Source organism: Triticum urartu, chromosome 1 (assembly GCF_003073215.2).
Source record: "Triticum urartu cultivar G1812 chromosome 1, Tu2.1, whole genome shotgun sequence".
Classification (NCBI taxonomy): domain Eukaryota; kingdom Viridiplantae; phylum Streptophyta; class Magnoliopsida; order Poales; family Poaceae; genus Triticum; species Triticum urartu.
This window is the reverse complement of record NC_053022.1, coordinates 354,483,034-354,493,363: the sequence shown is the minus strand read 5'-3', so window position 1 is coordinate 354,493,363 and position 10,330 is coordinate 354,483,034.

The following is a 10,330-nucleotide window of genomic DNA, read 5'->3' as shown; positions in this document are numbered from 1 at the left end:
TCATGTAGCTCCTCATTGATTTTTTGGGTCAAATTGTGACGCATATGCTTGAGCCAGCACTAGGTGTGCCAGCAGAAATACGAGATATCTCCCCTCTATCCCCAACCCCCTAACCCCCGCCGGGACCCAGGTAGGATGAAGGGGAATTTGGGACAAGAAATCGAGTAATCAAGGGAACAAGGTAGGGTTTAAGGCCAGAACCATAGGTGAAAGGGCATGTAGCCGCTAAGTGTGGTTTTGATAATTAATGACTATCTCAATAGACTAATGCTTTCACTGAGGTATATTTGAAGGGATTTACATAGGTGGAGCCTTAAGGATGATTGTCATAAAGATGAAGATTTGCTCTTAGCTTTGGTATCGAATGACAATTCCTATGGAGCATCAATGGCATTGTATCCCATATGAAGAAATGTTCCATAGTGATGCATGAAGCATGTTGGATTTATTTGGGAAGAGTTCCATCAAAAGCCTCTCAAGGAAGTCCTCATGGTATCCTCTCTGCTTACCCCGTGCGCACAGGGTCCAGGAAAAATCTCTCTGGACACCCCGTGCACATGGGGTCGAGTGTTAAACTCTATGGATACCCCATGTGCACGGGGTCACGGACCCCTGTGCCCACGAGGCCTAGGGTCTGACTCTCGGGGTCTCATGTCTAGTGAGGATACTTGTTGGTCTTTGGATGTATCTAATGGAGCCATCAATATTGATATCGATGCCTAACCAAATATGTTCAAGGTGGAGTCCATTGAAGGATCTCAAAGGTTGACACATTTGGGCCTATAAGGATCAAGGTCTTGAGAGTATGATTAAAGAGAAGAATTCAAGCTATGGTATCAAGAGAAGATCATGATGAGCTCATGCGTTGGATTCTCATTGATCATGTCTTGAAGCAAAAACTAGAGTGAAGAATTCATTGTGCCTCTCAAGAGTTTGTGATGGGGGCATTTAGAAGAGAAAGTGATGACCAATATGATGTTCATGGTGAAACTTGATATGGTCATGAAAGAGTAATTGGTGATCTAGTCTTGAAGCAATGAAGTAAAATGAAGAGTTCATTATGGCTTTCAAGAAACCAATATAGATCTTGAAGTAAAGATGTTGGTTGACCAAGATGAAGCTCGAAGATTGTATCTAGATGCAGTGGCGGAGCTACGTAGCCAAAGCTGGGCGGGCCGGTACGAAGGAAGACCATTATTTCTTGGCCTCATGGCCCAATTTACTTCAGTCCTACACCATATTTGCTTTGGACTAGGAGGGCCATGGTCCATTTTCATCACACGTAGCTCCACCAATGTCTAGATGGTCAACACACAAGCGCAAACAATGTACCACGTGGGATCAAGTGGTCTAGTGGTATGGTAAGTAATTGTGAATTGCGTTTTGTGCACTAACCCATGCTATGTGTTTCCTATGTCTATGTGGGTAAGGTGTTTCTCATAGGCTTGCATCAAAAGAAAGATTTCGAGTAGCCTATGTAAGGATGACATCAAGTGGTGATGGTCATCAAGTTTGGGGAGTCCAAGTGCACGATAAGAAGCCGAAGGTTATATGCTATGAAGCTTGCGGTCCACCTTGTGGTCATGTACATGTGAATATGTGCTTAAGAGAAGGATTCCCTCATTGCAATATGGGAAGCAATTTGAATATCTTCACCAAATGATTATGGTCAACGAAAGGATTCCAACTTGAGGCAAGCATTAACAATCAAATGAAATGTGCAAGGCAAATGTATTCCTTAGCTAGGTTTTCCTAGTTTTGCCTGTATCATGGTGCTTGGTGGGACACCGGATTATAGGTTTGGTAATTGTACTATCAAGAGGGACTTTCGGGCAAGTAGCTTGATCGCATCTCATGTAGAGAGCTCAAACCTTTGCGCATCATTATTTCTTGTTGATCTTGGGTGGTTCTCTACATAAGGACCTTGGGCTTTTACACAGCTTTAAAACGAGCCCAAGATCATCAAATTTGGAGTTCGTACGCCAAAGTTATGCATGTTTCATTTTCCCGCTTTGGGTTGTTTCTGGGTACCTCGTGGGCACGGGGTTTTGAGGCCGTGGGCACACCCCCACATGCACACAGGCTTGTACTGTGGGCATGGGACCCCGTCGGCACGGGGTCTTGTCCCCCGTGGGCACGGGCTGTCCAAGAAGTGTCTGTTGGAGCCCAACGACTAGTTTCAGGGGTTGGCTATAAAAGAGATCTTCTTCCTCACCGGTTTGGGTGTTGTTGATACACATTCTAGCCATCATTTCGAGCAACAAACCACTTACCCCAAACCCCTATCTTGTGATATAGTTTGTGCTTGCTAGTTTCCTTAAGTGCCTATCTTGTTTAGCATAGGTTGTTGGTGCACTTAGTTGAGCCTAGCATATTTAGGATTTGTGCTTGAAAAGTATCGGTTTAGTTTAGTTCCGCATTAGGATAAAGAAAAATCTATAGAAGTTTCAAAATGCCTATTCACTCCCCTCTAGGCGCCATCTCGGTCCTTTCAAGAGGGCTATTCTATATTACTATAGCTATAAGGCACCGAGTTTCATCCATTATGAAATATATAGCTGTGTGCATCGCTCGATGCAGAGGTTGGGGCTTATCATCCCTTTCGAAAACATACGTTAGGCAATCGGCAATTCAACATACGATACACCAACCACAACCAGGCTTAAATAAGTAGCTCATCACGACATCCCCAACGCTGAGCGCCAGGGGAGGGTGTTCAGAAAATTTTCCAAGCCAATCAGTGGTTGCGTCGTCGATTCCTGACATCTAGTGCCTCATCGACACAAAACAAGGTAGCGAGCACCAGGCCTCCCCAGCTGAAACGGAAACATCTACTTGTAAGCGTGTTTGGCGTTGGTCATTAGCGCCCAGCGTTGGAATACATGACGCTTAATATTTTTGGTATTTTTTCCTGTTTAAGCGTCTGGATAAGTGCTCATTGTTGTAGATGCTCTTATCCGCTACAACGGTGAAGGTAAAAACATGCATAACTACCTTATAATGGTAAAAGGGATTTGATGGCTTAACAACAAGACCAGGAGAGGAGACTTGTGAGCCGTTGGATCAGATTGAAGCGGTATTGCCAGAAAGGCTACACCTAAATGAGGAAAACATACAATTGTAGGTTCATGATTTGGCATTGCCCTCCTTGAGATACAACGAGTCCTCACGGTGTTGTATTTGCTTCCCGCCTTGCTTGAGTTATCAAAAGAAAGAAAACCGGAAATGTATACTTGATGAAGTCTGCGCCTTCTCATGTATGAAGGTGTCGTACCAGAAAAACTGTCGCTGGTTCAGTCTTGAGGGTACCATCCTCATTCGCCATATGTAGATTACGACTAGGCATAGCCTTGTTGCGAGTGAGATTTTAAGCTGACTAACATGAAAACATGATGATTTTTGACATGTTCTACGAACTGGAGCTTGTAAGCAGTGTTACACACTTTCTAAATTATGAAGAAAGGACGATAGTATTTTGTTCTGCAATTAAGACCTCCACGAAATCCAAAGGCTGCCAATCTAAAAGGAGCCATTTTAGGATACATCAAGTATGTCAGGGTACACAAACAGGGGTGTTTATTTCCCCTGACTTGTGCACGAACAAAAAGCCTCCGCCCCGATGGCCAGGGCCTGCCGGGGGAATGGCTACCTCAATGTAGTCGAACCTGCCAAGCACATTCGGATCCACGCAGAGTCAAGCCAAGAGAAACCGCTCTTCTTGAGAACAAGGAGCGTATCAAGAAGACCAAGCCAGTATACAAGACAGAGAATCCAAGGAAAGTGTCCTTTGCTAGTCAGGCGAGGCCGGCAAGGTCGATGCAGCTAACAAGAGCAGGACCCCTCCAAGAAGGCCCGGCAAGCCCTGCCCCCGGCAGGTATAGGACAGTTACCACCGCTCCACCACACCACGACGCTAGTCACTTATCGATGCAGTATCGAGCCCCCTAGGCGGCTAAGTGGCACTCACTAAGCACATGGTTGTTTGCTGGAAGACAGATCACACCCACCCGACACTCGTCTAGGGGCGTGTCAAGATGATAAGCAGAAGTTAGCTAAGCAGCAATATAAGCTTGTCGGGGATGCACCCCCGCACGCCACCTAAGGTAGCATTGATGGCATTTTGTCCTAAGAGCCAGAGTTAGGTATGATAGCACGGTTGGCTATCTAATCACGAGATAATGTCTGTTTTGCCACTGTGGTTACCCCTTGAGCTATAAAAGGAGGTCCAAGGCAACCTAGAGAAGGATTCAGACCACCTCACACTTGTACCCGCATAGCAGCTCTCCTCGAGGCCACCTTGTCGGACTTGAGCACTGCACGTCGCCGTGTTCCTCCATCCAATCCACCCAAGTAGGAGTAAGGTTTCACGCTTCTCAGCGGCCCGAACCTGGGTAAAAACCACCAGAGTCTCATCGTCGTGCTGCCTCATGGCCTTCGCTCTTTGTGCAATGTGATCTCCCCCCTGCCAGACCATAAGGGGCCTATGGCCCCCATAGATACATGTTCACCCATGACATCTTTGGCGCGCCAGGTAGGGGGAAATCGCTTGCGCGAACCCGAAGTTGTGAACATCACGTCGATCTTTGTCATCACCTTCTTCGTCCATGGCTTCAAAGAAGAGGAGCAATGCTGCTCCCCAGCCTCCTTCCAAGGCTCTATCGCACGTCCCCGCCGCAGCGGCGGTGTCGGCGAGTGATACATCTCCAATGTATCTATAATTTTTGATTGTTCCATGCTATTATATTATCAATTTTGGATGTTTCATATGCATTAACATGCTATTTTATATTATTTTTGGGACTAACCTATTAACCTAGAGCCCAGTGCCAGTTCCTGTTTTCTTCTTCTTGTTTTTGAGTTTCGCAGAAAAGGAATACCAAACGGAGTCCAAACGGAATAAAACCTTCGCGATGACTTTTCTTGGACCAGGAGACAACCAGGAGACTTGGAGATGAAGTCGGAGGAGCCACAAGGCGGCAACAAGGACGGAGGGCTCGCCCAGGGGGGTAGGGCGCGCCCCCACCCTTGTGGGCCCCTCTTGCACTTCCTGACCTAATTATTTTGCCTACATATACCCATATATCCTCAAACCAATAGAGGCATCCACAAAAACACTTTTCCACCGCCGCAACCTTCTGTACCCGTGAGATCCCATCTAGGGGCCTTTTTCGGCGTCCTACCAAAGGGGGATTCGGTCATGGAGGGCTTCTACATCAACCCTATTGCCCTTCCAATAAAGCGTGAGTAGTTTACCTTAGACCTATAGGTCCATAGCTAGTAGCTAGATGGTTTCTTCTCTCTCTTTGATTCTCAATACCATGTTCTCCTCGATGTTCTTGGAGATCTATTCGATGTAATACTCTTTTGCGGTGTGTTTGCCGAGGTCCGATGAATTGTGGATTTATGATCAGCTTATCTATGAATCTTATTTGAATCTCCTCTCAATTCTTTTATGCATGATTTGATATCTTTGTAATTCTCTTCGAACTATCGGTTTGGTTTGTCCAACTAGATTGATTTTTCTTGCAATGGGAGAAGTGCTTAGCTTTGGGTTCAATCTTGCGGTGTTTTACGTGGTTGCTACGGGCTTCTAGCAAGAACCGTTCTTAACTACGCAAAAACCACAACGGTGATTCATCAAGTTTGCTGTTTTAACCTTCTTCAAGGACCGTCCATAGTCAAATTTGAATAAACTAAAGTAGGAGAAACAGACACCCGCCAGCCACCTTTTATGCAAAACTAGTTGCATGTCAGTCGGTGGAACCGGTCTCATGTGCGTGGACATGTAAGGTTGGTCCGGGCCGCTTCATCCCACAATACCGTCGAATCAAAATAAGACACTGGTGGTAAGCAGTATGACTATCACTGCCCACAACTCTTTGTGTTCTACTCGTGCTACGCATAGACCTGGCTCGGATGCCACTGTTGGGAAACGTTGCATGGAAAACAAAAAAAAATCTGCGCACACGGAAGATCTATCCATGGATATGCATAACAACGAGAGGGGAGAGTGTGTCTACGTACCCTTGTAGACCGTAAGCGAAAGCGTTTAACAACGCGGTTGATGTAGTCGAACTTCTTTGCGCTCCAACCGATCAAGTACCGAACGTACGACACCTCCACATTCAGCACACATTCAACTCGGTGATGTCCTCCGCCTTCTTGATCCAGCAAGACGGCAAGGTAGTAGATGTGTTCCGGCAGCACGACGGCATGGTGACGGTGATGGTGAAGCTATCTCCGCAGGGATTCGCCTAAGCACTACGAAAATATGACCGGGGGTGAAAATGGTGGAGGGGGTGCCACACACGGCTAAGGCAATCTTCTGGTGTGCTAGGCGCCCCCTCCCACATATATTGAAGGAAATATGCCCTAGAGGCAATAATAAAGTTGTTATTTATATTTCCTTATATCATGATAAATGTTTATTATTCATGCTAGAATTGTATTAACTAGAAACTTAGTACATGTGTGAATACATAGACAAACAGAGTGTCACTAGTATGACTCTACTTGACTAGCTCATTAATCAAAGATAGTTAAGTTTCCTAACCATAGACATGAGTTGTCATTTGATAAACGGGATCACATCATTAGAGAATGTTGTGATTGACATGACCTATCCATTAGCTTAGCACCTTGATCGTTTAGTTTATTGCTATTGCTTTCTTTATAACTTACACATGTTCCTATGACTATGAGATTATGCAACTCTCGAATACCGGAGGAACTCTTAGTGTGCTATCAAACGTCACAACGTAACTGGGTGATTATAAAGATGCTCTACAGGTGTCTCCGATGGTGTTTGTTGAGTTGGCATAGATCGAGATTAGGATTTGTCACTCTGATTGTCAGAGAGGTATCTCTGGGCCCTCTCGGTAATGCACATCACTATAAGCCTTGCAAGCAATGTGACTAATGAGTTAGTTGCGGGATGTTGTTGGGGAACGTAGTAATTTCAAAAATTTTCCTACGCACACACAAGATCATGGTGATGCATAGCAACGAGGGGAGAGTGTGATCTACGTACCCTTGTAGATCGACAACGGAAGCGTTTGGTTGATGTAGTCGTACGTCTTCACGGCCCGACCGATCAAGCACCGAAACTACGGCACCTCCGAGTTTTAGCACACGTTCAGCTCGATGACGATCCCCCGGACTCCGATCCAGCAAAGTGTCGGGGAAGAGTTCCGTCAGCACGACGGGTGGTGACGATCTTGATGTACAACTGTCGCAGGGCTTCGCCTAAGCACCGCTACAATATTATCGAGGACTATGGTGGCTGGGGGCGCCGCACACGGCTAAGAATAAGATCACGTGGATCAACTTGTGTTCATGGGGTGCCCCTTGCCTCAGTATATAAAGGATGGAGGAGGAGGAGGCCGGCCAAGGCAATTAGTGCGGCCAGGATGTGGAGTCCTACTAGGACTGGAGTCCTAGTAGGAGTCCACCAAGAGGGGAGGAAGGGAGAAGGAAGTAGAGGAGAAGGAAAGGTGGACGACCCCCTTTTCCCTAGTCCAATTCGGACTAGAGGGGAGGGGGGGGGGGGCGCAGCAGCCCCTTGGCCCTTTTTCCTCTTCCCACTAAAGCCCATCAAGGCCCATTGCTTCTCCCGTAACTACCCGGTACTCCGAAAAATACCCGAATCACTCGGAACCTTTTCGATGTCCGAATATAGTCGTCCAATATATCGATCTTTACGTCTCGACCATTTCGAGACTCCTCGTCATGTCCCCGATCTCATCCGGGACTCCGAACTCCTTCGGTACATCAAAACTCATAAACTCATAATATAACTGTCATCGAAACCTTAAGCGTGCGGACCTTACGGGTTCGAGAACAATGTAGACATGACCGAGACACGTCTCCGGTCAATAACCAATAGCGGGACCTGGATGCCCATATTGGCTCCTACATATTCTACGAAGATCTTTATCGGTCAGATCGCATAACAACATACGTTGTTCCCTTTGTCATCGGTATGTTACTTGCCCGAGATTCGATCGTCGGTATCCAATACCTAGTTCAATCTCGTTACCGGCAAGTCTCTTTACTCGTTCTGTAATACATCATCCCGCAACTAACTCATTAGTTGTAATGCTTGCAAGGCTTAAGTGATGTGCATTACCGAGAGGGCCCAGAGATACCTCTCCGACAATCAGAGTGACAAATCCTAATCTCGAAATACGCCAACCCAACATGTACCTTTGGAGACAGATGTAGAGCTCCTTTATAATCACCCAGTTACGTTGTGACGTTTGGTAGCACACAAAGTGTTCCTCCGGCAAACGGGAGTTGCATAATCTCATAGTCATAGGAACATGTATAAGTCATGAAGAAAGCAATAGCAACATACTAAACGATCGGGTGCTAAGCTAATGGAATGGGTCATGTCAACTAGATCATTCAACTAATAATGTGACCCCGTTAATCAAATGACAACTCTTTGTCCATGGTTAGGAAACATAACCATCTTTGATTAACGAGCTAGTCAAGTAGAAGCATACTAGTGACACTCTGTTTGTCTATGTATTCACACATGTATTATGTTTCCGGTTAATACAATTCTAGCATGAATAATAAACTTTTATCATGATATAAGGAAATAAATAATAACTTTATTATTGCCTCTAGGGCATATTTCCTTCAGATGTTGCATTACAGAACGAGTAAAGAGACTTGCCAGTAACGAGATTGAACTAGGTATGATGATACCGACGATCGAATCTCGGGCAAGTAACATACCGATGACAAAGGGAACAACGTATGTTGTTATGCGGTTTGACCAATAAAGATCTATGTAGAATATGTAGGAACCAATATGAGCATCCAGGTTCCGCTATTGGTTATTGATCAGAGATAAGTCTCGGTCAAGTCTACATAGTTCTCGAACCCGTAGTGTCCGCACGCTTAACGTTCGATGACGATATGTATTGTGAGTTATGTGATTTAATGTACCGAAGGTTGTTCGGAGTCCCGGATGTGATCACATACATGACGAGGAGTCTCGAAATGGTCGAGACATGAAGATTGATATATTGGAAGGTTATGTTTGGACACCGGAAAGGTTTCAGATAGGTTTGGGCATTTTCCGGAGTACCGGGGGGTTAATGGGCCTTCATGGGCTTTAGTGGAAGAGAGAGGAGGCGGACAAGAGGAGGGGCGCCCCCCCAAGCCCAATCCGAATTGGGGAGGGGGCCGGCCCCCTTTCCTTCTTCCCTTTCCTTCCCCCTCCTAGTTGGACTAGGAAAGGGGGGAACCTACTCCTAGTAGGAGTAGGATTCCCCCCTTGGGGCGGGCCCTATGAGGCCAGCCGGCCCCCTCCTCCACTCCTTTATATACGGGGAAGGGGCACCCCATAGACACACAAGTTGATCTCTTAGCTGTATGTGGTGCCCCCCTCCATAGATTTCCACCTTGGTCATATTGTCGTAGTGCTTAGGCGAAGCCCTGCGTCGGTAACTTCATCATCACCATCACCACGCCGTCATGCTGACGAAACTCTCCCTCGGCCTCAGCTGGATCTAGAGTTCGAGGGACGTCACTGAGCTGAACGTGTGCAGATCGCGGAGGTGCCGTGCGTTCGGTACTTGATCGGTTGGATCACGAAGACGTTCGACTACATCAACCTCGTTACTTAACGCTTTTTCTTTAAGCCTATGAGGGTACGTGGACATACTCTCCCCGCTCGTTGCTATGCTTCTCCTATATAGATCTTGTGTGATTGTAGGCAAAATTTTGAAATACTACGTTCCCCAACAGTGGCATCTGAGCCAGGTCTATGCGTAGATGTTATATGCACGAGTAGAACACAAAGGAGTTGTTGGCATGGGTATATACATATTGCTTGTTGTCACTAGTTGTTTCTTGATTCGGCGGTATTGTTGGATGAAGCGGCCCGGACCAACATTACATGACCGCGTTCATGAGACTGGTTCTACCGATGTGCTTTGCACACAGGTGGCTGGCGGGTGTTAGTTTCTCCAACTTTAGTTGAATCGGATTCAATGAACAGGGTTCTTTCTGAAGATCAAAAAGCAATCACTATACCATGTTGTGGTTTTATGCCATAGGTAAGAACGGTTCTTGCTAGAAGCCCGTATCAGCCACGTAAAACTTGCAACAACAAAGTAGAGGACGTCTAACTTGTTTTTGCAGGGCATGTTGTGATGTGATATGGTCAAGACGTGATAATATATAATTTGTTGTATGAGATGATCATGTTTTGTAACAGTTATCGGCAACAGGCAGGAGCCATATGGTTGTCGCTTTGTTGTATGAAATGCAATGTCCATGTAATTGCTTTACTTTATCACTAAGCAGTAGCGAT